At 40.0% G+C, this 24,168-nt stretch overlaps 1 protein-coding gene across 8 annotated transcripts in view; it reads right to left on the bottom strand.

Annotated features, from left to right (window-relative positions):
* The window catches only part of dlgap4b (discs, large (Drosophila) homolog-associated protein 4b), a 116,545-nt gene that overhangs the window by 22,475 nt on the left and 69,902 nt on the right, over nucleotides 1-24,168 (bottom strand). For all 8 annotated transcript variants that reach the window (XM_034197126.1, XM_034197123.1, XM_034197122.1 and 5 more), the window contains one exon: nucleotides 15,034-15,083. The gene's annotated coding sequence lies outside the window, so the exon portion shown is untranslated. The remainder of the gene's footprint in view (nucleotides 1-15,033; nucleotides 15,084-24,168) is intronic.

The following is a 24,168-nucleotide window of genomic DNA, read 5'->3' on the forward strand; positions in this document are numbered from 1 at the left end:
GTCTATCTGTAAATGAAGTGGGTTTGTATCAATCCTATTGCACGTCAGGAGCCCCATTTGTCGATATTTTAAGGTCGGATCATAACTCAAAACGTATGCTCGTTGATGTAGTTTAGTGAATGCAGAGTAAAATATAACTGTTTTGTTGTTGATAGTTTATGTTAGATCTCAGATATATATCACTCATTACTACAGCATGTGGCCCTCATGAGGAATAATGTAGGGCCCTTTACTGTTTGTCTGAGCACTCACCAATGTTTCTTAAATCCATTCGTCATGTAATATATGGGTGTTAGCCCCAGATCGTAACTCAAATGTCTTTTATTCAGATTCATTGCATCATATGTTGGATATTTAATATAGTTATACCACACTTTTCTATCAAATTACATTTCCTCAAGATTGATACATGTTATTTGTAGTGAGTGATAGCATTAAGTAGGCCTGTATTAGATTCAGATTGAACAGGAAAGAAAGAGGGATGATATATTTTGTCATCGCAGTCCCTGCAGAGTTCCAGCAGATGTGAAGAAAACTAATAAAGTGGTTAAAAGCTCAATCCCAGCCTCAGCATGCTAAATTTCTTCGCAATTCAGAGGAAGTCAGCTAGGCAGGCCAATGACATTTTAATTGTATACATTTATAGCTGCTTCGCACACTTTTACTGTTTGTTTGGTGTCCTGTGGTCCTGGAGTCTAGCCAGGTACTCTAATGCATGTACTCCCACTGCAAAAACAAAAGATGAACTACAGATCAACAGAAACGGGACAGTATTTCCATTTTTTTTCCATAACTCTATGTTCCCTGTTGAGAAAAGTCAATTGAACTGCCCGACTCACAGTCAATGGCTTTCAAAAAGTTTCAAGTCAAAAACTAGTCTCCAGATCCCAAAGACTGTAATATCTCACCCTGGCCCATCTCAAAAAGTCTGCATTGTACAGCTTCAGAAACACCCTTGAATCTACAGAAAAAAAACGTTTTGTTAATAGGTTAGACCTTTGCTTTATATGTCTCAGTGCCCACCTTTAGAACATGAGATAATTGCAGTATGCTGCCAGACAAACGAAAAGCAGCTCCATCACAAGCTTACACTTAATTCCCAGCATAATGTAGGTTTATTGTGATCCACTGTTTCAAAGAAGGCATTGAAATGAAGTGTGTGGTACCTTGCCTTGACATAATGTGCACACACACATTACTTCATCACACTTCTAGCAATTTAAACACAAAAAAATCTCCATATAATTTATAAGCTTAGCTTTCATGCCACCATTATTAGCACGCTGCAGGCACAGACTAATTTAGTGTCATTAACAGAGCCTCTCTGAGTGCCATCTCTGCTGATAGGGTCAAATCCTCTAAGTCCTTTTACACCACATTAGCTAACTGCCTCATATCCTGTCGTGACACGCCACTCAGCTGAGCTTAGCATACCCTCTTCAATGTGTCAACCAGTACGCCTCGAATGACAGTAATAGCTGTATTATGAAGGGAGGCAGGGTTATATACACTGCCAATCAAAAGTTCTGAACACTTGGCAGCATACTTGGGTCAATGCTCAATAATTGTAGATAATTATACTCTCAAAAAAGAAAAACACAAAACGCAGGTATAAAGGAAAGGACAGATATGTCATGACCCACACATGGCCTGGATTTCAATCCCTCTAATTAGATATTTGTAGCAGAAAATATACTCTATACTTGTTCTATATATTTTTTTTCTATATCATATCAAGTGCACTTTCTTTAATAAATCACTGACTATGAGCTAAATAATATGCTGGTTCATATGTCTTTAGAAAAATGTGATTTTGTTATAGTGCCCTCAAATCGTGTTATATAATGACAAATTTGCAGCGTACTAGGTAGACTGATATCAGCTTTTTCAAGAGGTTTAGAGTAACACATTTCCTTCTTATTACAAATAGTGATTAATATGATAGCTTGAGCCTACCAGAACTGAACATGCTTCTAAGTGTTGCAGGTAATAGGGTTTTCATTAAGCAGGTGGAAAAAAGTGTGAAAGTCAAGGCTGGCAGCTAACATTTACATTACATTACATTACATTGCATTTAGCTGACGCTTTTATCCAAAGCGACTTACAATAAGTGCGTTCATCCAACAAAATACAACTTGAAGAAAACAGAATCATATAAGTACATCAGGTTTCATAGAGCAAAAACGTTTCAAGTGCTACTCAACTGGCTTTAGAAAAGCCAGTCCTTTATTAGTATAAAAGTGCTTCGTTAATAGTTCTATCGCTCGAAGTGGAGTCGAAAGAGATGAGTTTTCAGTTTGCGCCGGAAGATGTGCAAGCTATCTGCCGTCCTGATGTCAATGGGGAGCTCATTCCACCATCCTGGAGCCAGGACAGCAAACCCACGTGTTTTCGCCGTTGGGAACTTGGGTCCCCCTCGCAGCGAGGGCGCAGCGAGTCGTTTGGCTGATGCAGAGCGTAGTGCACGCGCTGGGGTGTACGGTTTAACCATGTCCTGGATGTACGAAGGGCCAGATCCATTCGCAGCATGGTAAGCAAGTACTTCAGTGTCTTGAAGTGGATTCTAGCAGTTACCGGAAGCCAGTGAAGGGAGCGGAGGAGCGGAGTAGTGTGGGAAAATTTAGGAAGGTTGAAGACCAGACGAGCCGCTGCATTCTGGATGAGCTGCAGAGGTCGGATGGCACATGCAGGTAGACCAGCCAGGAGGGAGTTGCAGTAGTCTAGGCGTGAGATGACGAGAGCCTGGACCAGAACCTGAGTCGCTTTCTGTGTCAGCTGGGGACGTATCTTCCTGATGTTGTAAAGCGTGTATCTGCAGCAACGGGTTGTAGCAGCGATGTTTGCAGTGAAGGACAGGTTGTTATCTAGGGTCACACCCAGATTCCTTGCAGTCTGAGTCGGGGAAACAACTGAGGTGCCGATGTTGATTGTTAGGTCAAGAGTGGGACAATCTTTTCCCGGAAGGAAGAGCAGCTCAGTCTTGTCAAGGTTGAGCTTGAGGTGATGAGCAGACATCCACTGAGAGATGTCAGCTGGACAAGCAGAGATGCGTGCAACGACCTGGGTCTCTGAGCGGGGAAAGGACAGAATTAATTGGGTGTCATCAGCGTAGCAGTGGTAAAAAAAAACATGCGGGCTAATGACTGATCCGAGCGAGTTTGTGTACAGGGAGAAGAGGAGGGGACCAAGAACAGAGCCCTGAGGGACCCCCGTAGTTAATTGACAAGGGTCGGACTCAGACCCTCTCCAAGTCACCCTGTAGGTACGGTCTTTCAGGTATGAGGTGAGGAGGGAAAGTGCAGAGCCTGAAACTCCAAGTTTTTGGAGAGTGCGAAGGAGGATCTGATGATTCACCGTGTCGAATGCAGCAGACAGGTCCAACAGGATGATGACAGAGGAGAGGGATGCAGTTTTGGCAGTGTGCAGTTCCTCCGTGACAGCAATGAGAGCAGTTTCTGTGGAGTGACCTGCCTTGAAACCAGACTGGTGCGGATCCAGAAGGTTGTTCTGATTGAGATAACAGGAGAGTTGTTTAAAGACAGCGCGTTCAAGTGATTTAGACAGGAACGGGAGGAGAGAGACAGGCCTGTAGTTTATAACATCAGACGGGTTGAGAGTGGGTTTCTTTAGGAGAGGGTTTACTCTTGCCTCCTTGAGACTGTTTGGAAAGTGACCAGAAGTTAGAGAAGTGTTGATGAAATGGGTGAGAAACGGTAGAATATCAGGAGCGATAGTCTGAAGGAGGTTTGAAGGGATAGGGTCCAGAGGACAGGTGGTAGGGCGGGCAGAGGTAATGAGGGTAAGAACCTCACTTGGAGAGAGAGGGGAAAAGGAGGTAAGTGTGTTGGTGGAAGGAGGGTCTGGTGACCCAGCGGTGAGTAAAGGTGAGTCAGAAAAAGAAGAGCGAATATCATCAACCTTTTTTTCAAAGTGGGTAACAAAGTCGCTTGACAGAAGTGAGGAGGGGGGAGGAGCTTTTGGAGGGTCCAAGAGGGTGGAGAAGATGGAAAATAGTTTTTTAGGATTGGAATAGGAAGATTGGATCTTATCTTGAAAGAAAGTGCTTTTTGCTTGAGAGATCGAAGCAGAGAAAGAGGAGAGGAGAGCTTGATAGGTTAGGAGGTCGTCACGGTGTTTGGATTTCCACCATTTCCGCTCTGCTGCCCTAAGGACGGTTCTATTAGCACGCAGTGCATCATTTAGCCAGGGAGCAGGAGGGGACTGACGAGCCTGCCGAGATGTGAGAGGACAGAGCGAGTCCAGAGTGGATGAGAGAGTAGAGAGGAGAGTTTCTGCAGCAGAGTTTGGAGGCAGGAGTTGGAACGAGTCAGAGGAAGGGAGGGCTGAGAGCACCGACGAGGCAAAGGTAGAGGGGGAGAGGGAGCGGCTTTATGTATCACATAAAGCCACTTATATCAGTAGTTCGAATACAAACCTCCTGCAGTATCATTTCAAAGGACCATAATAGAGGTCAAGAGACTTGTTGACCCTGAGAGATAAAAGGTATAATAACCGAGGTCAAGCGTTCATTAGCTCCAACAGACAAGTGCACCTCACGTCCGTGTGTACAGTATAGTGCTCAAAGTGAACTGTGCACACAAGAATGTTAATGTGTGTCTGTGTGTTTTTTTTACACCCTGCTTGAAGCGTCTGGTGGTAGGATCTCCCTGCCTTGTGCACTGGGGAGCTGCCATCTGCTCCTTCAGTGGGATAAAGGGGCGTTTGGCACCAACTCATGAGTCATGATGACCTTACTCATTCTCAGAGCCACCACAACATCGGAGCTGCAGGCAGTTGGTGCTGCTGGCCACCAGAGGGCGATCACACTCAATATAAGGGGTTTCACTCTGATGTTTTCATACAGCATGTGGGGATGTTGCAGTGATTTACTTGTTCAACTAAAGACAGAATTATGTGTCAGTCACAGAGTGAAAGAAAGCTATTAGTGATGAATATGTATTTGAGGATGTCAAATGTTTCGACATTGATTATAACAAATCACCACTCTAGAGAACTCTGCTCCAGTTTCTCTTGGACTTAAAATCACACTGTACATTTTACATTTATTTTATTCAGTTTAATATGTAATATTCCATATCTCACATACTTATGTATATATATAATAACTTGCTTTATATTCTTTTTGTTAATTTGTAAATTCAACATGTATATTTTCTACTTTCTTTTTTATTTCTAGTCTTTTCATTTGTATTGTACAATGCCATGTCTTTTTATGCTGCTGCAACACAAACATTTTCCAGATTGGGATCAATAAAGTACTATCTTATCTTATCTTAAAGCCAAGAAAGTCTTAGAGCCAAACCTTTTACATTAGTCTAGATGTTTTAAGGGATCCCGAGATGATAAAAGAGATCTGCTAAACACATTTGTTTTAATTTGTTAACTATCTTGCGTTCGCTTTTATTCTGGTTAGATGTAAATGTACTTCATGTTTATACTCAAGTGAAGTACAACTTAACCTAGATATTGTATTTAAGTACAGGACACAGGAGTAAAATAGCTTCTGTTTACCATTGCTTATCTGTCAATAAAACAGCGCTGGTAACATTGATTGAAAGGAATGTAACAAAATGTTAAATAGCATAAAAAGACAATACAATAGTTTGAACCTTAATGGGGACCATCACATCTGATTGATATATTATTTTAGTTAGGCCTCTATTCACTCCTGTTTGTCAATATTGATAGTGATAAAAACACTACATGAGAATTGTCATCTTATATTTATTTGGTAAACACACTTTGACATGAAATAGTTCCAAACAGAAATGGACTCCTTACTGAAAGACTAGGTGAGAATTTGTACCAAATATTTTCCTTGACAAACTTAAGCTTTTGCCGTCCTGGAAAACATTAAAACGGACTGCTATAGATAATGTCTCTGAGTTGTGTCGTATCATTTGAAATGCCAGATTTTTGGTGTCCGGTTGCCAGTTTCTAGATTGGCAAATCTGTGGGCAGCCAGATTTAGATTAGAGACTGTGCAAAGGACATCATCCCTCATCTGAGCAACACTGTACAGAGAGACAGTTTGTCAGAGCACGGCTCAGTCAGTCAGCCCTGAGCCCATCTGCTCCATCAGCTTACAGCACTGCCCTCCAAGACAGGGGGCAGCTCTGTGTGTGTGTGTGTGTGTGTGTGTGTGTGTGTGTGTGTGTGTGTGTGTGTGTGTGTGTGTGTGTGTGTGTGTGTGTGTCTGAAGCCTGAGTGTGTTACATGTACCAAGGGAAGCGAATGCTTACAGGCTGCCGGTGAGAAGGAAGGCACAGAAGGAAGTGCGTGGGGGGGAGAGAAAGCTGTGGAGAGAAAGGTGTGGCGTTTGACAGCAGTGAAAATGAAAGCAATCTAAAGGGACCGAGATTGTGTGAAAAATGAGTAAACTGTGTAAAACACATATAAAGGAAGAGGAAGATGTGAGATCAAAAGTGAGGAGAAGTATAGTCGGGAGGAGGAAGAGTTTATAGTTGAAGAGAGCTAATCAGATGAAACTGGAGGAGGAGATGTGTGTCAGTTAGCGAGCGTTCGACGCATGTGTTTATCCCAGAAAAGGTGTGAGGGTGTTATGTGAGGCATATGCAAGACAATAATTGCCTGCTTTAAATATTTTGAATTTTCTTAGCTTTGTTTTAAGTTAAAAGCACCCATTGAATTGAGTGGTAATTGAATACTTTGTCAGTCACTGAATGCCAGCGTGAGTGATTGCCAGCGGAGACACTCAAACAGCCCACTTGTATGTATGTGTGTCACGTCATTATTAATAAATAGCGTGTATGAGTGCGCATGCAAGCGAGTGTGTGAAGCAGGCTAACCTTGCCCTAATTACACTCTGTCTCTTCCATCAGGGTGCTGCTCTGGCCTATTTTCACAGCTATAAATTTACCGCGCTCCCCTCTGTTGTGATAGATGACCCACTCAGTTTAGCCCATCTCTGAAGACTGTGAGCCAGAAAGGATATCAGTTAAAGAGAGTGGCACCACTTCACTGCTTTTGATAGTGATAGAACTTTCCATGTCCTCCTAAACTATTTCTGTGTTTGAAGTATGGCGTAATACTGTTGCCATTTTAGTTTTTTTAAGAATAAGGAAAGCCTGGAATGAAAACACAGAGAATACATTTAGGAGCTGAACTTGCCACCTTCAGTTTTTAAGATTTAAAAATAGGCAGCTCTTTCTTGCTGTTATTATCATGAGATGTTAATTGTGGTGAGCGACTCAGAGGCTTTGTATTAACAAGCATCGTTGGTGTCTGTCAGAAGCACTGAAATGTAGGTCTAGTTATATATTTGATATTATATCACTGTTCCTATTCTCTAATTTGCCAGGAGGGAAGTAAGTGCAGAACCAAGTAAGGTCAATAAAATGATGAGTGAGATTGTATGAGGTAGGTAAATGTCGGTCAGCAAGATTGCAGTTAGTAGAAACTGGCAGGGGCACAGGAACAATATCTGAACATCTCTATATGAACAAAATGTATCTAAGCCATCTAAAAAAAATTGATTTACGCTGTATTAAGTAAGTGCTTTTTCTTGTCATCAACATTGAAGCGGTTATCTATGCTCTCTTCGAAACCACCAGATCCCTTTGAAAATACTTTCAATCAATCAATCAATGTTTATTTATATAGCCCAATATCATAAATGTTACATTTGTCTCAGTGGACTTCACAGTTTGTACAGAATATCAGTATGAAAATACAACACCCTCACTTTCACCTCACTGAACATAAGTTATTGCTTTACCACTTCTCCATTGATTAGTATGTCATATTTGTGTGACTTTGGTGAATCAGAAACTAACCCTTTAAAACACCAAGGGCACACAGTAACCATCAAAAAGCTAAGCAATAGAGGCAGACCAGCAACTCTCACGTTCTGTGAGCTAAAATTATAGTTCTTGTCAAAGGTTTCTGGTGGTTTTGAATAGACCAAGATGGACAAACCACTTCACTTTCTTTTGGTGAAGGGCTGCCTGACAGCAAGGTTACGTTCTGAATATAGTCTGGACAGATTTGGGCTTGAATTAGTTTTACTGCTGTTTACTTACTGCAGTAACCACATTTTGCATATTGAAAACATGTTGATTCAAGATTGAGTTATATCTCACTCTATTTCATTATCCACAAAGTTAACAAACACAGACGCTTTCTAAATGTTTGCACTGTGCCTCGGGTTCCAAAGCCACAATTCTTCTGTAGAAACTGGAGCTAATGTGTGGATTTAAAAAAGACAACAATGGAAAGTGAAAACATGTAATCCTAAAGCCATATGATGGTATAAAATGTAGCTTATTCTTTTGACCTTCACCTCTAATCCGTGTGGCATGCATTATCACGGGCCATGTTTCGATATATACCATCCACTCCCACCTCTTTGACCTTGTTTTTATCACTTTGTGGACAAGCTACCTGGAGTTGTGAAGGCAACTGTGTGAACAACCAAAAACACGGCCAGCGTTCAATTGCATTTAGATGTACTAGTAAATATAACGCTATTGAACAACTTCCCACAGTCACCACTTTCTAATAACTACGTTGTAAAAGAGCTTCGCAACATTCAGAATCAAACAGAAAAGCAGACTTAGATTTACATAGGTGGAAGTCAATCCTAATACAATACTCAAATTCCTATAATTAGGCTAAAAAGAGTATTTTTTTCTGCTTGTCATACTGCCCATGGAATTATTCCTTCATAACGTGACTTCAATGTAAGAAATTCGAGCACCATAAATACATTATTAAAGTGCAGAAGGAGCTAAAATGAGGCTGCAGCAGCCTGAGACAGTCAAATGAAGTGGGTATCTTCCAATGTGTCTGTCTTCTGAGCACGAAATTCCCTCTTTGTGTTTCTCCAGACAGTGTGTTTTCATACTGAGCCGGGGGAGAGGTAGTGACACAAAGGGAGACATTCTAATAAAAAGAATGTAACTTTGGGAGATACCCTTTTGAGTTGGCAATATGTCAGACAGTTGAAACTTCATATTAGCTTCAGCCGAACTTTTGAAGATTTTGCAGAAAATGAGAAATGGTGATTTCCTATTTTATCTTAAAAAGTAGGGTAATGGCAAACATTTCTATATATGTATATATGGCATATTAGTATTGTCTTTTGATTGCCTTGAATTGAAGCAATTTTTGCCAGGAAGCAAAAGTTATAACCGATCTGAACCCAATTTTAGAGACACTGTGACCAGACACGGCCATCGTTACTTTATTTGTGAGTGTATTTTTAGATTGGGAATGACACAGAGATGGGCGTCTCGCTGGGTCGTGCTCACAGTGAGGCTCAGTGCGAGGAGAGGGTTGTGGGCTACAGCTGTGGCCTCTGTCTCTGGATTCAGGGCAAATCAAAAGGACTAATGCAAACAGACATAGAGTGCGCACATTATGCACGCACACTCCCAGACACTTACATATTTTTTTGAATGCACGGGCACCATCAACACGCTCTCACAGAGACACACTCCATATCCATCACACAGTAAGGATCTACTTCAAAGGCTAACATTTTCCGACAATATCTATAATACTGAAGGCACCGCATGCTGAAAAACCTAAAGCAAAAACCTCAGCTTCTCTTTGATATCAAACTTTCGCATCATATCACAGCAGATTCTCCAATTATGTGCTCTGGCAAACAACATGGATAACATCAATGAGCATTATTATTTCATGTTTAAAGCCGAAATCAGCCTTATTAAGAGAGCAAGAACTTAAGTTGACCTCCAGAGTGCAAGACGAAGTTAAATGATCGGGTAAGAAGTGGTTTGATGTTTTTCTTTTCTTTTTATCTGAAGTTAACTTTGGTAAGACCTGACCATTTTAATGAAAGCTCTTAAATCTTACTCCTAAGCTTCAGCTCAGTGATGTCCTGTGCTGTCTGTGAGTTGAAGCATCGCATGTGTATGAGCTATGAGCAGTCACCCACTGCTATAAATCCCACCAGGATAAGCCTTAAACTTCTCCCACTTCAAAATGCCCTGGCCTGACACACAATAGCTGGTTCAGTCTAATACATCCACAGAGCCTTGAACTATCTCTCTCTTCAGAGGAAACAGCAGCAGCAGCCAGGCTTCCTGCTGGGGAAGGAAAAGGTGAAAAGTCACTTCCTGTCGAGATGCGAGGGGTGATTGTGTGATGGGGGGGGAGGACAGGGGTCCCCTCTGGACGCCAAGTGGGTCAACACTGCATTCATGCCTCACAACCCCCACCTGACGTCACAATAATACCCTAATGCCCGCCTGTCAACCTGTCAATGGCGCAAGGATGAGCCGTTGCCATGACAACGATCATAAAGCCAGCATCTACTGGCTTTAAATCACGCAGAGCCCTGACATTTAGGAGATGTGAACTACATCCCTCAAATGTTCCCCAAATACACATGGACGTATTATGCTGCAGACTCCAATGAGCAGCATGCTTTACAAAGAATATCTATGGGTACTTGTAGGGCTGCGAGAAAGGATAATTTTCACTACAAAATAATCTGCAGATTTGATGGTCTATAAACTAACAGAATTGTGAAAAATACCTTGAATTTAAATCCAAAGTCTTTGAAAGTCTTTTTTGTCAGTCTAAACACAAAGATATTGAGTTTAATATAAATTATCCATATTTGAGAGGCTAAAAAACACACAATTCTCTGCAGTTTTTGCATTAAAAATAACTGTATTGATTAATCGATTATCAAAATAGTGCCATCTTAAGAGCCCCACCCCAAGCGCGGCTATGAATCCCTTAATGCAGCTATTTATGTGCACTCATGGAAAGTCTGTGGTCCTGCAGCATTATTCTTGTGGCTGGAGTAATCACCAAACAGTCCTCAGACACCATAACATACTATTTATGGCGTGATTCTGTTCAGTGTAATTTATGATATCAATATCATGTCAAACCTATAAAGATATCAGCTTTCTATGCTCATGCTCAGTCTTTTGATATTAAAACAGCTTTAGAGGTACTTATAACTCACTCCTTGGGAAAGCTTGATAACATTTTAATGTTTCTTCTCTTATTAAATCTGTAAAAGCACCTGGCCGTGATGCGAGATACATATTGCTGAGCGTCAAGTCTTTTCCCATTGTGGGAAATATTTTGTTTTCTTTCTCTCTCTCAATTAACCCTTTAACTGCCAGCACCACCATTTGGTAGAGCACATTTTGTGTCTTGATATCGTGTTAAAAATAAAATAAAAAAATTCAGACAGCTCAACCCTTTGGTTGACATGTTATGCACAAAACAACCTCTAGATGTCACTGTGGTTCGAACAGAAAGCCCTTCAGCTAGCTTCAACTGAGGAAGTTGGCAATGCTAAAAATCACTGCTGAAGAAATCACTCTTTTTGGTCAACTTTTGTAAGGTAACCATATCCTTTTTGACATAGTTTAGTGGCAGGGCACTGACTGAACATAATTAGATAACTTGATGCACAAAAAAAGTTTTAACAAGGGTGTAATTATTTTTTTGAAAATATGCTCAACCAATCGGTCGAATTGGCCTTTTATGGTAAGCTAGCAATATGACTTTTTCAGAGTTTCAGAGATGTTTTCCAATAAAATATGGTAAATAAATGGCTAGATTCATGGTAATATGACTACATCTAGTACTGCCTTATGAGTCTCAGAGTGAAAGAGTGATAATAATTTATATAACACCTTTCATGCATTAGGTTAGTTAGGCCAACACAGGATATAGACATTTGCTGTTAGGCCAGTGGTTTCCTGTTAGGCCAATTCAGCATATACAGTAAGATGAGCAAGTATTTTTTTTATCATGAAAAACACTTTACATTACTTTTTTCCATTTTTCCAATTATAATTTATTATCTTTATGAATATATCTGGTTGTATATATTGCTCATTTTCCATAAAAGAAACAAATGTATTTGAGTTTGTGTTTTATTTGAGTTTGATGCATACAAATACTGCATGTACTGTATATGATGATTGTTGAAAATGTACTTTTACCATAGAAGGTCAGCTCGACCAGTTGGTAGAGGCTCATAAAAACAAAACTGTGTGGTCAGTCAAAAAATAAATAAAATGGTTTGTGCTTATTTGTGGCCCATTTGATAAGAAAATGCAAACACATTATTTTTCCATAGCTTTTTTCTTGGTCTGGCAGTTAAAGGAAGATTCTTTGCAGGTGTTTAAGAAAACGTTTAGCTCACAAACAACGAGATAAAGAACACATTTTCTGACATAATGTGACAAGCTCAACTCCTGTTTTTCATGTACCTACATTGTACATTTGACACAATGCACCAGGGCTGACATTTTCCCATCTCGACAATATTTGGATTTACAGCAACATTTTGTTATTGTCACAGCCGTGAATAATGAACAAAAGCGATGTTGTTTGAGTGGTTTCAAAGTGTGTTTTATAAATTAGAGGCTGTTTCACTACATTTTAAGTCTTCCTAATCAACTTTCTCCCGGGAGATTTCCATCCTACTGAGGTTTAAATATCACCACTGAGACTCATTATCTTGTTAAACTGCACAGAATCAGGCAATGTGGATTTGCTTTGCTGATGGGACTATTGAGTTGGAGAGGATGTTGACCTTGACATAGTAAAACATTACTTTGATTATTTTTTCTACAAATGTTATCACAGCGTGAGTGGGCTGTGTGCTTTGTGCTGGTTTATTAGAACACATGTTTCCTCGGCTGTGACTCATCTCTGGAAACCAAATATATATATCTTTGCTTTTTTATCATCATAAATAAAAAGAGCTAGAAGGAGTGTTGCATGCAGCAAAATGAATATGAGGAAGTAATTCAGTATTTAGGATACCCAGCTTATGTTCTATGTGTAGGACGGTAAGAGCACTTTGATGCCGCCTAAAAAGCCTTTCCAAGCCTTTCCAAGCCTTCCTCTTACTGTCTGCACCCATAAGAGGCTTTTTAATAACATAGGATTTGTTATGCAAGTGTGCAAAGAGACGAGTGAGTAAGGAGAGAAGAGACAAAATAAGTTGTACACTATGATTCAGGAAAATAGCCACAGTCTGTCTCTTTGTGTGCAGACAGACAGGAGAGAGTATTGCATCAATCACAGCTCTCCTTCTTATTCTCATTCACAGAGCGCGCTCAGCTTTAATCGCAGTGTTTCAATATTGTGGCCGTATCCTTTCTGTCGTTCCTTTTTGCAAAGAGATCATTGATCTGATTATCCCCTGGCAAATGCAACGTGTCTCACTTTGACCTAAAAAGGAAAGCAGGAATTAATCCACTGTAGAGAAAGTGTTTGCGGTTACTGTACAAAAGCGGGTGTCAAAAGCAACCCCCAGCCCCAATTCTAACATCTCTAGCATGGCCCATTGTGAATGTGATGTCAGCTACACCCTCTCATCCTCCACCCAAGGGAGACTACCATCAGGGGCCTTGAGAGGAAGCCCGTGATTGGAGCTTCCTGTTATCTCCTAACCACAGCAACACCTCTGGCAGGCCCCCCTGTTTCTGAAAAAAACTGGCAATATGTGTGAAAATGTGTGTGTCTGCTTAGGTGTACATGTGCCTGTGTGTGTGTGAATGTCAAATGGTGTATTTGTATGCAAATGCATGTCTCAGAGTGCATGTGCGTTTGTGTGATATAGGAGGTGTGGATGCAAATATTTGAGAGAAACCACAAAGACGGGTGCTGTGTGTGTGTGTGTGTGTGTGTGTGTGTGTGTGTGTGTGTGTGTGTGTGTGTGTGTGTGTGTGTGTGTGTGTGTGTGTGTGAAAGAATGAAGGGCAGTGGCATGACATTGAATATGTTGCTGCATGTGAGAATTGGTCATGTTTGTGTAATCCTTAAATTGAATTTGGTGCAGTACTGTGAGATTTCACATCTAATAAAGTGGCAGAATGGACTAGAAGCCATATATATATATATACAGTATATATATAAGCACTCCATACTAGCAGTTCCACATGTTTATGGCTGGGATTTGTACAGCTTGTGCTCAGTGATATTAAGTAAGACGATAACACAATGACCAAGGGTGTGTAAACTACTACACTCATGTTTCCTCTATGTTTTTACTGTAATGACATTATTCCAATAAAGAATTACATCAAGCCAAGATAAAAAATCTCCATCTTCCCAAGTCATTTAATATCATATAAATCAAAAATCCAGAGAAAGAAATATGCCAGTGTTGGAAAAACGGTTCAACCTGTTCCATTAGTGTATAAAACAACTCATAAGCTTAAAAGCTTCACTACTAAAACGTTTTATTTCAACAATGGATGGATTTAGCTGCTTAAAAGTCAGATATATTCCTATCAGGTTGGAAACTGTGGTACAGTAAATACTATGCATTTGATTGAGTAGGTCACAAACTCCTGACGACGTTGATGTTGCTCTGTGTCAATAGAATTTGTGAAAATAGGAAACTGATGTGACACACTCACCATATCAAATACATACAACATAAAATGAGTACGTAATGTGTAAAAGATGTGATTTCACTAAACAATTCCTGTAAACCTGTTCCTCACATGTCAATCTTATCCACTGTGCTTCTCTGAAAGCTGCAGCTTCTTATCTTGACTGTTACCAGCACTGACCGACCACTCTGCCCTGAGAACTGTTTGAGAGCTACAGCACCAGCAGTAGTTTGTAATACAACTACAGAAGCTTCTGGAAAACTCACATCCTCATGCATTATTAATAGCACAAAGCTTTCCTTGTGCTGGGAATGACAAAACAAAAACCAGAGGTAGCAACTGTGTGGCATAATACTGAAGGGAGGATTGATTTGAATTCCACCAGCTTGTCATGCAGTGAGTCAGCCTTTGATGTCCCGTCAGCGTATTTGTGGGGAATAGCAATTAGCTGCTAATAAATGGAGTCGGGGGTGAATCCTGTCCCTGATGGTTAGTGAGGAGCAGAAAGTTAAAGGTTAGGAATCCGAGGCTACGGCTCGGTGCCTGCATGAGTGTTTGTGTACTCAATTTTAACTTCTGCTAGGTTTAATGAATTGAAAAGCAACATTACCGGTTGAGTGCTAAGGTCAGGCAAAGGACTTACATTGGCAGCTCATTTTTCAGAAGCACCGATCCGAGTAGGAGGAGGTTTTCCTGAAAGAGATACAAGGAAAAATGTGTCAGCGTTTATGTATGTCACTAACCACTACAACCATGTCATGCTTTATTTACTAACAAGAAAAAATGAGCATCTTTCGGCTAAAGACACACAAACACACACACAAAGATGTGATGAGTAGGCTTTGCCATGCAGCATTGCGAATTGGGTTAAAACGATCAGATTGAGACCCAGTGCTTGAGGGAAGCTTGTGTTCAGGCTCAGGCCAGTGAAGTATCTGCGAGCAGCTCCACCTTGTTGTCTACTTTACTATTCCTTGCCCTAGTTTATCTCTCCCTTCTTCCTCTCCCACACCTTCGAGGGTAGTACACAAGCACTGACTCTCTTTAGCACATTTCGATCACGGCAGTCTCCCACTCATGCATATTCCAGTCGCTTTTATAACACTGCAGTGTTCCAGAAACTATGACGATGTTGGATCAAGGCTCTTGTCTGCACACACTCCCCATGAGTCCTGTCTGGTAACACTGCATAGTCCACACTGAAGAGTTTGTTCAGTGCACGTTGTGTATAAGTGTGTTGGTGTGCCTTTGGACATCTAAAGTATTTACATGTGTATGCTTGAGTTTATTACGTTATCTCCTTAAGCCTAGATGCTTGCTTTAAGTGTACATCATAATCCTGTCAATCACATTTCAAACACTGTCTTTTTATCATGTCCAATGTCAGAGAAGGACTTGAAGCTTCTCAGCACTAACTACATAAGGCCCATACTTTGACAAGAGCCATCTTCAATCCAAAGGGAAAGACTCTGAGGTCATACATCAAACTGCATCCCGCTCTTATTTTGCATTATGGATTCCTCTCCCTCGAATATTCAGTGAGAAGACGCCTTTGTTCATTAGTTTCACAAGCACTCAATTCACAGCACCTAGAAAGGTATAACCCTGATATATTAATATTAAAACGAGGCAGTGTTCAGCGTTGTATGGCTCTGTTTTATTCCTTTACATATTTCCAACTCCCAGCATGAAAACTGTTGGGTATTCTCTTTGATTTTTTGGGGCATTCATCTGTTGGTAGTCTTTGATGGTGGCACATAAACAACACACATATTCAACGGGAAGAAAGCAACGGTATCCACATTGGAGCCTGATTACGTTTTTTATTAAACCACAAAATAGGCTGTTTCTCCTGTCTTCTAAAATCACCCATGTGTTTTAAGTGCTTGAACGAAGGACCAATGCTGTGATTTTCTAACAGAAGTGGACTGTCCATACCAGGTTCCAGGTTGTAAACTGCCGATGGTCATACTAAAAAGGGCCAATGTGTAGTAAAATCTTCATAACTATGGTGTATTAGCTATGTTTTCATAGGTGTAGAGTCTTCACAAGTGTGTCATAACCTGCATCTAAGAATAATTTCGTTTTTTGTTATCTTACAATAAGCCTTTCATATATATACATGGGGAACGGTTCCTCCACTGACTCCAACATGTTTCAACAGTATGTCCTTCACGCTTTATTTGTTTAAAGGAAGGGTCCTGAAAGATACAATTTCAGTCTTTTAAATAGAGGAGTGAGAGGTATTCAGTTGGATGCAATCTGGAATGTTAGATGCCATCAAATCCAACACACTGTCCCGCCAAAGGAACATTTAACAAAGTCTGAACATGTTGACTGAGGAGTTGGGAAATATAAAAGCAGGATGGACTGAAATGAAACCGGGAGACAGGTGGCAAATGTTAAGCTGTCCCTCTGTTTGGCTTTAATATCATGATACTGCCAGATGAAGCGGCTGCCCTTCAGACAGCTTTAGAGGTCCCTTCAGCCCATTGGCTGAGCGCCCCGTACTGAACCAACATCCTGCACCTTCTGGACCAATCCTGTTTTCCGCTGTAGCACAAAGCTTTTCTGATATGTTATTGTCTTCTAAAAGTAATATATATTAGATGTATGTTTATCATCTGTTTTTTTATTTATTGTTGGTTGTATCATTGACCTTGTTTAAGGTATCATAACTTACTCTGCTAATGTTATCCTAATTTTGCAGAAGGTTTTCTTCTCTTTCTTTTATTCAGTCATACTTGCAAGGTTGGTGTTGTGAATGCGAGAAATAAGTTAAAAAAAATTAAACAGAGTACTCAAAAGTGCTGTGACCTTTTGCACTAAAATGTCAAGAAAAACTGCATGCATGCACGCACGCACGCACGCGCACACACACACACACACACACACACACACACACACACACACACACACACACACACACACACACACACACACACACACACACACACACACACACACACACACACACACACACACACACACACACACACACACACACACACACCACACACACACACACACACACACACACACACACACACACACACACACCACACACACACACACACACACACACACACACACACACACACACACACACACACACACACACACACACACACACACACACACACAGTGTTAAAGGTAATCTCATATTAGATACAAGAAGAAGAATGACAAGAACAAGAGCAAAATCCACCTGTTAGTTATTATTATTATTATGAATAAAATCAATTGTAGAGAATCAAAGTGATTTTTTTAAATAAATTGACTGCAAGTGTATATGGTGAATGATAATGGGTGAACCAATTCTCCATAACTTTATCCACGTACAGCTGGAGCCACACAAGAAGGCCATTAGGTTTCCTAACACTTCCTGGGAGAAACATTTCAAAGCACAGATGAAGTTGAAGAAGACAAACCAAGGACACTTTATGGAGTTTTAAGGACTGACTGATTCGGAAGCAGGAATTCAGCCAAACCACTCTTCTCCCGCTTCATCGCACACTGGAGATTGGAAGGACTAATGTCAAACTGCACATCAGGGCACCAGGTTTGTATGGGCAGAGTAAGATAAATAAAAAACGAGATTGGGAAACAGATTGAGGCATCAGGCCAGAGGGATCTGCTGGTTGGGCCCTTCATTTAGGAAATGCATTATAAATATCTGTTCATTGGCTGTGCAAAATCTCTCTCAACGATGGAAATTTGCTCCAATTGAGAAACAATTGCATTTGATTAGATGTTTAGGATTTTCCATCTGCATTGATTGCATTGATGATTCCTTTATACTGCAGCAAATGTCTCAGAGCCGGGCAAACCTAGTTTAGAATAAAAAACAATATTAAGCAAACATTTCTGCTTGTATCGTTTTTGGATGGATTTCTGTCAAATGTGTAGAGTCTACTTCCTAATCCTTTATTTTAGTTATTTTTAGCTTATCACTTACAGGTCTATTTCGCAAGGACACGTTAAATACAAACTAATGTGTTAACACATCTGGTCGGCTGTTATGTCAATGTAACTGGATGATGATGAAAGTTATATTCAGTTACTTTCTCTTTTGAAAACTTGTTCTGAATGTCATCTATTTCTAGTCTGTCATTTATTACTTCATTACTCTGAGTACTAATCTGATTACTGGTTCTCTTCTGAGAGATGAAACAACATATTATTGTTAAACTACTTAATTATTTTTGGACTAATTCCAAAATGCAGCCAGAGTTGTGCAATTATTCAGCTTTAAATCAAACAAATCTTTGTTGTGACTTCTTAACCATGAAATCCATTACTGCAGGACCTGAAGGTCTCTATGTCTGGGTTTATCAAGCAAAACATTGATTATTCAAATGCTGTAACTAAAGTATGGAAATTTAAAACAGTTACATAAACGTTAAAAAAAAAACCCTCATCTAACTAAGGCTGGTGAAAAAGGCCAACAGACACAAGAGTCCTTCAGAAATCTGTTGGGACATTTCGTGAAGATAAGGATGAGAACTGCTCCTACTTATGCAATTTGTAGTATTCAGTGAGCAGATGGGAGGAAACTTAAGTGTGAGTGAGGAGGAAAACCACAAGTGAGGCAGCGTGACAACGCTTTTGGAAAGAATCACACTTTCATTCCAAAAATCTCTGCATGTTATAATTATGCTAATGACTCAGTAGCTGGCAGCGGAAATGGCAGCTGGATTAAATGTGGTCACTGCAATAATGGAAGCTGTGTGTGTGTGTGTGTGTGTGTGTGTGTGTGTGTGTGTGTGCAAAATGTATGACAACAAAAATTATCATTACAGAATGTTCAGTTATTCATGTTAATTAAAAACATATTTTTGAATGCCCTGAATCTTAAACAGGGACTCAAAGTAACATCAGTAAACTGTGGCAGATGTGCCAAAAAAAGTACATTTGAAATGTAAAGTTTTAATGAAAAGATGGTGATCAGAAGAAGATTGTCACAACATATACAAAAAACTGTTTTTCGACAACATTTAGTTTCTTTCATTGAAAGCATGTTGCATCTTTGAATAAACAGGTCCTGCCAATCACAGTGACCTGCTATGACAACAATCTCTCAACAAATGCAACGACGCAGGAACACCCAGCAGCACAGATCTGCAGCCAGAGGCAGATGGTGAGTCTTTTTAACAGAAAGTTGATCTTAAGGGTTATGCCTTACTTTTCCCAGACTTGGTTTGAAGGCATGTATAACTTAACATCAAATATCTCAGAACTTGTTTAATAATTCAAAGTCTAATTAATCTCCTCTCTGCCCTCTGAAGCCAGCTGTATACATATGATGACAAATCGGTAGCCTCTGATTTGCCTCTGAAATCATTCATTTAAACAATATCATACATTGTTTTTCATTATCTTATTTGGGAGTTAAATGTGTATGTTTTCTGGGAACTACTAACTACTTCCGCTTTGGAAATCACAGAACTCCTCAGCTCTGTAGCAGATCAGACTACTTTTGTTCTTTGAACTTCTTCCTTGCTCGGAACAAGGGGGTGGAGTACAGAGAGAGGGAGAGAAGGAGCTGAACAAAATGTACTCCAAAGATTGATCACTGATGTATCTCAAACTCAAGTCAAAGTACCTATAAATAAATAGAAAACCAATACAAATTAATTATAAATAACTTAATTATCAAGGCATCGACACCTCTTTGTAATCTCTGCTAACATTATGTTGAAATAACGCTCTTATGTCTATTTCAAATTATTAGTTGTACTTTTTGTGGTTGATATTGAACAGGCCACTTCTTTCAACTCCACTACGTCAGTCAACGTTTGCAATTGGTAAACATTATGAGTTAACACAGAAAAAAGTCAAACTCCAGCCACAATCCCGGGCAAGACCATCTCTACATCTATTCTTGGATCTGGCTTGACTTCGGTCAATGTCTCCGTGTTGAAGGCAGGGCTTTCAAAACTGAAACATGTTTAGAGAACATTTGAAAAGGGTCATCTTTTGGAACATCAGTTCCCTTTTGTTCCATTTCCAGTATGCATGAATGTTATCACCTGCAGTGCCCTCTTGATAGGTTAGAGCAGTGGTTCTCAACCTGTGGTACGCGTACCACTGGTGGTACGCCAGCTCCCGCTAGTGGTACGTGGAGGAATCTGACATATAAAAGTATATATATATATATTTTTAAATAATAACCTTTATTTAACCAGATGAAAACATTGAGACAAAATCTCATTTACAATGCTGACCTGGCCAAGAAGGCAGCAACGTTACACGTTCTTACACATAACACAGACATATAAAATACAGAGAACACAACTAAGTAACCAAAAAGACACAAAGCAGTCACTACATTGTGCACATCTGGGACATTAAGGTACACTACTTGTTACTGCAAGAGCAGCTGGTGGTAATGACCTAAGACAACTTTAATTTAAAACAGGCTATAGGGAAAAGTGCCATTAGTTTGAGGCTTGATTGAATAACATTAATTAAAAAATAAATCATACTATCAAAATACTACAACGAATGAAAATAAGCTTGAGATCATTGAAACTGGGGTTTAAATAAGTTCTAATAGGCTATTGTTGTTTTTATATTTAGAAACGAAAAAAAAAAATTCTTTTTCTGGCGTTGCTAGTGACGACCATACTACCCGCGAACGATTAGCAAACGTTGCAAGCAAGCTAAAGAAAGAAGAAAGCTGAATGATGTTGTGAGAGGTAGAGGAGAATATTACCAGCGAAAGTGAACAAGTGAATGAGGAGGAGGACAGTCAATAAAACCGAGCACAAGCGCAGGCTCCGCCAGCAACGCAGAAGTGATATGCACAGTCACAACGCTGTGATGGAGGAGAGAAGTGACTCAGGAAGAAGGCATTTGCTCAAAGAATGGAGAGAAGGCTGTGACCGAGGTCAAAAGCTGAAAAAGCACATACATGTCCTTAATTGTTATCTTTTTTCTTTTCTTTTTTACTTTGCAACCACAGAAATGGCAATAGTAAACATCAGCAGACTGAAGATGAGCTATTAGCCCTTAGGCTCATCTGCTCCTGGAGGCTTCATTGTTATTGTGGAACTGAATTCCCAATAGGACATTTTCTGTTACAATGTAGGTTGTTGCAGGAGGCCTACATTCAAACTTTGGTATAGGAAAGGACATGTAGTTATCATTTGTTGTGTGAGAATAAGTTATTATTTTTGTTCTTTATATTCTCACTTGTGGTGAGAGAGAGAGAGAGAGAGAGAGAGAGAGAGAGAGAGAGAGAGAGAGAGAGAGAGAGAGAGAGAGAGAGAGAGAGAGAGAGAGAGAGAGAGAGAGAGAGAGAGAGACATGCCCTTTGTACATGTAGTTGTGGCTGACAATAAATAATGTTATTATGTATACATTTGCCTCCGAGTCCTGCATGAACTGTGCATAGACTGTATTTTAACATTGGTCATATATGGTGGTACTTGGAGAGACAACTATTTTCTCAGGTGGTACTTGGTGTAAAAAGGTTGAGAACCACTGGGTTAGAGTATAGAATATAATTGCTTCAACCTTATGTCAAGGTTGCACTTGATACAACTCCCTGTTGACCCGGTTCTTAGCAGTTGTATTTCAAACCACGTTTACGCTTTCTGACCAAAGGCCAGAAAATATTGGTGGACAAGAGAAAATGATTCTCCCTCAACAGATGAATCAAGAAATTATTATTTGTATATTCTCAAACTTCCACTGATCACATTTGTTAAATATTAAGTGGCAGCATTTATTTATTTGCAAGTGTGTTTACCTTGATTCCAACAACTCAATAACATATGGAGGGACCAGATCTTGTGAGAATACGATACTGTATATATTTAAATGATATATAGGCTAATGATGAGGATCAAATTGGTTTATTAGTTGAAGATTTATGTTTGGACCATATTCAATTATTGTTCGGACAATGCAGTAAAATCAACTGTAAGGCTCCATGATCTGAAAAATGCAGAATGACAGGTACAAACATTTACACAGAGGCTACATAATTTATCTCCAACTAGCCAAACCTTTTATTTTGTATGACTATGGAGATACTCTGTTGTGTAGGGACCTAGAAGTTTTATTTTCTAGAGTCAATTAGTTGTCAAAATCAACTATAGGCCACTTACCAGTGCCTGGTCTTATCTACTCAAGCTTTTCAAAACTCACTCTCAGTTCATTCAATGTGCACTTCAGCATTTGGTGTTGCTTAAGAGTAGTACAGGGCCTTATATAGTATTGAAAGATACACTTTGAATGTCTCAGTTGTTTATTTTAGCATAATCTGCAAAAACACACAGACCAGCCGGTCCATTTGCAACTCAGGCCCGACAGGATTGATCACCGTGTGTTTCTGTCTGTGTTTGTGTTGCATTTTGAACAATCCTTTCTATGTCGTATTCTGTAAAACAGAGAATGTTAAGTAGAAGACATTACATAAATGTTGCAGCAGGCTGCCCTCAGCTCTACCTGTGATAAGCCAGAGAATCCGTATATGTCTTAGTCATAGACGCTCGAGTGGCAGACGGTGTAAATGGAGCCTGCTGGTAAAATGCAGGCCGACTGTGAACGCAGCGCACTAGCTCTGTAGGACCTGGCTCAAGAGAGAGATGCACTGCATCAGCTAATCCACACACACACACACACACACACACACACACACACACACACACACACACACACACACACACACACACACACACACACACACACACACACACACACACACACACACACACACACACACACACACACACACACACACACACACACACACACACACACACACACACACACACACACACACACACACACACACACACACACACACACACACACACACACACACACACACCAGTATGTCCATTTATCTGTGGCTGCAGCTATACAGTAGCACAAGGTTACAATATTGTGAAATAAATATTTGTTTTGTGTGACCAGATGCAGACATACATATTCACATACTTTAGACACACTCACATTAACAAACAGCTGACCAGCGTCCAGGTCACTGTGGACATATGGATATATAAAGTACTGTTGAAGTAAGGGAAAGTGCCATTAACTAAATTACCACACATTTCTTCAGACCATTTTTAAGTCACAGTAACAATTAATCCTAGCTGCCTGTGTGTTTGAGTATCAAGAGGAAAAGGGATTATTTAGTGCCTAGTTGCAAATGAAGTGAGTTAAGGTGGTGAGATGAAATTGATGGTAATGAAAGCCCAACTTTTTGTCCATTACGCAACTGAAAATAATGTGTGTACAGTATGTGGGCCACCTATAATGTGTTTAGTCTATTATCATCTTAGACTGTTTTGTGTCTTTTTGTGAGTGGATGTGTTTGAGTAGTTTGGCATGTGTATTTGTCTTTGATCAGGAATTTCATTAAAACACTGCCAATGTTTAATGAGGATAGAGTCTAGTCTATTATATATTAATTAATTCAGCACACACACTGCACATTATCTAGCTTAGGCGTTCAGGCAAAATGGACCACTGGCCATATCTAGCACATGTGACCCGCTCTATCGAAATCAGTCGGAAGTCGCAACGGCTCATTTCAAAATAAACGTGGATTTACGTAAAAAACTATTTTTTCGGGGTTCGGGTGTTTTGTTTGATTTTAAACAAACAAAGTCTTGGCTTTCAGAAAATATTTATTTCCAAAATCACACGATAAATACATGTTTGAAGCTTGTAAAGGGACGAAGACAGGCACCTCTCACTCGCAATCTGCTCTTCCGCAGCGCCGCCCCCCTCCCTCCGGCTGAAATTATGAATGTAAGAG

The sequence above is a fragment of the Gymnodraco acuticeps genome, unplaced genomic scaffold (genome assembly GCF_902827175.1).
Source record: "Gymnodraco acuticeps unplaced genomic scaffold, fGymAcu1.1, whole genome shotgun sequence".
Classification (NCBI taxonomy): Eukaryota; Metazoa; Chordata; class Actinopteri; order Perciformes; family Bathydraconidae; genus Gymnodraco; species Gymnodraco acuticeps.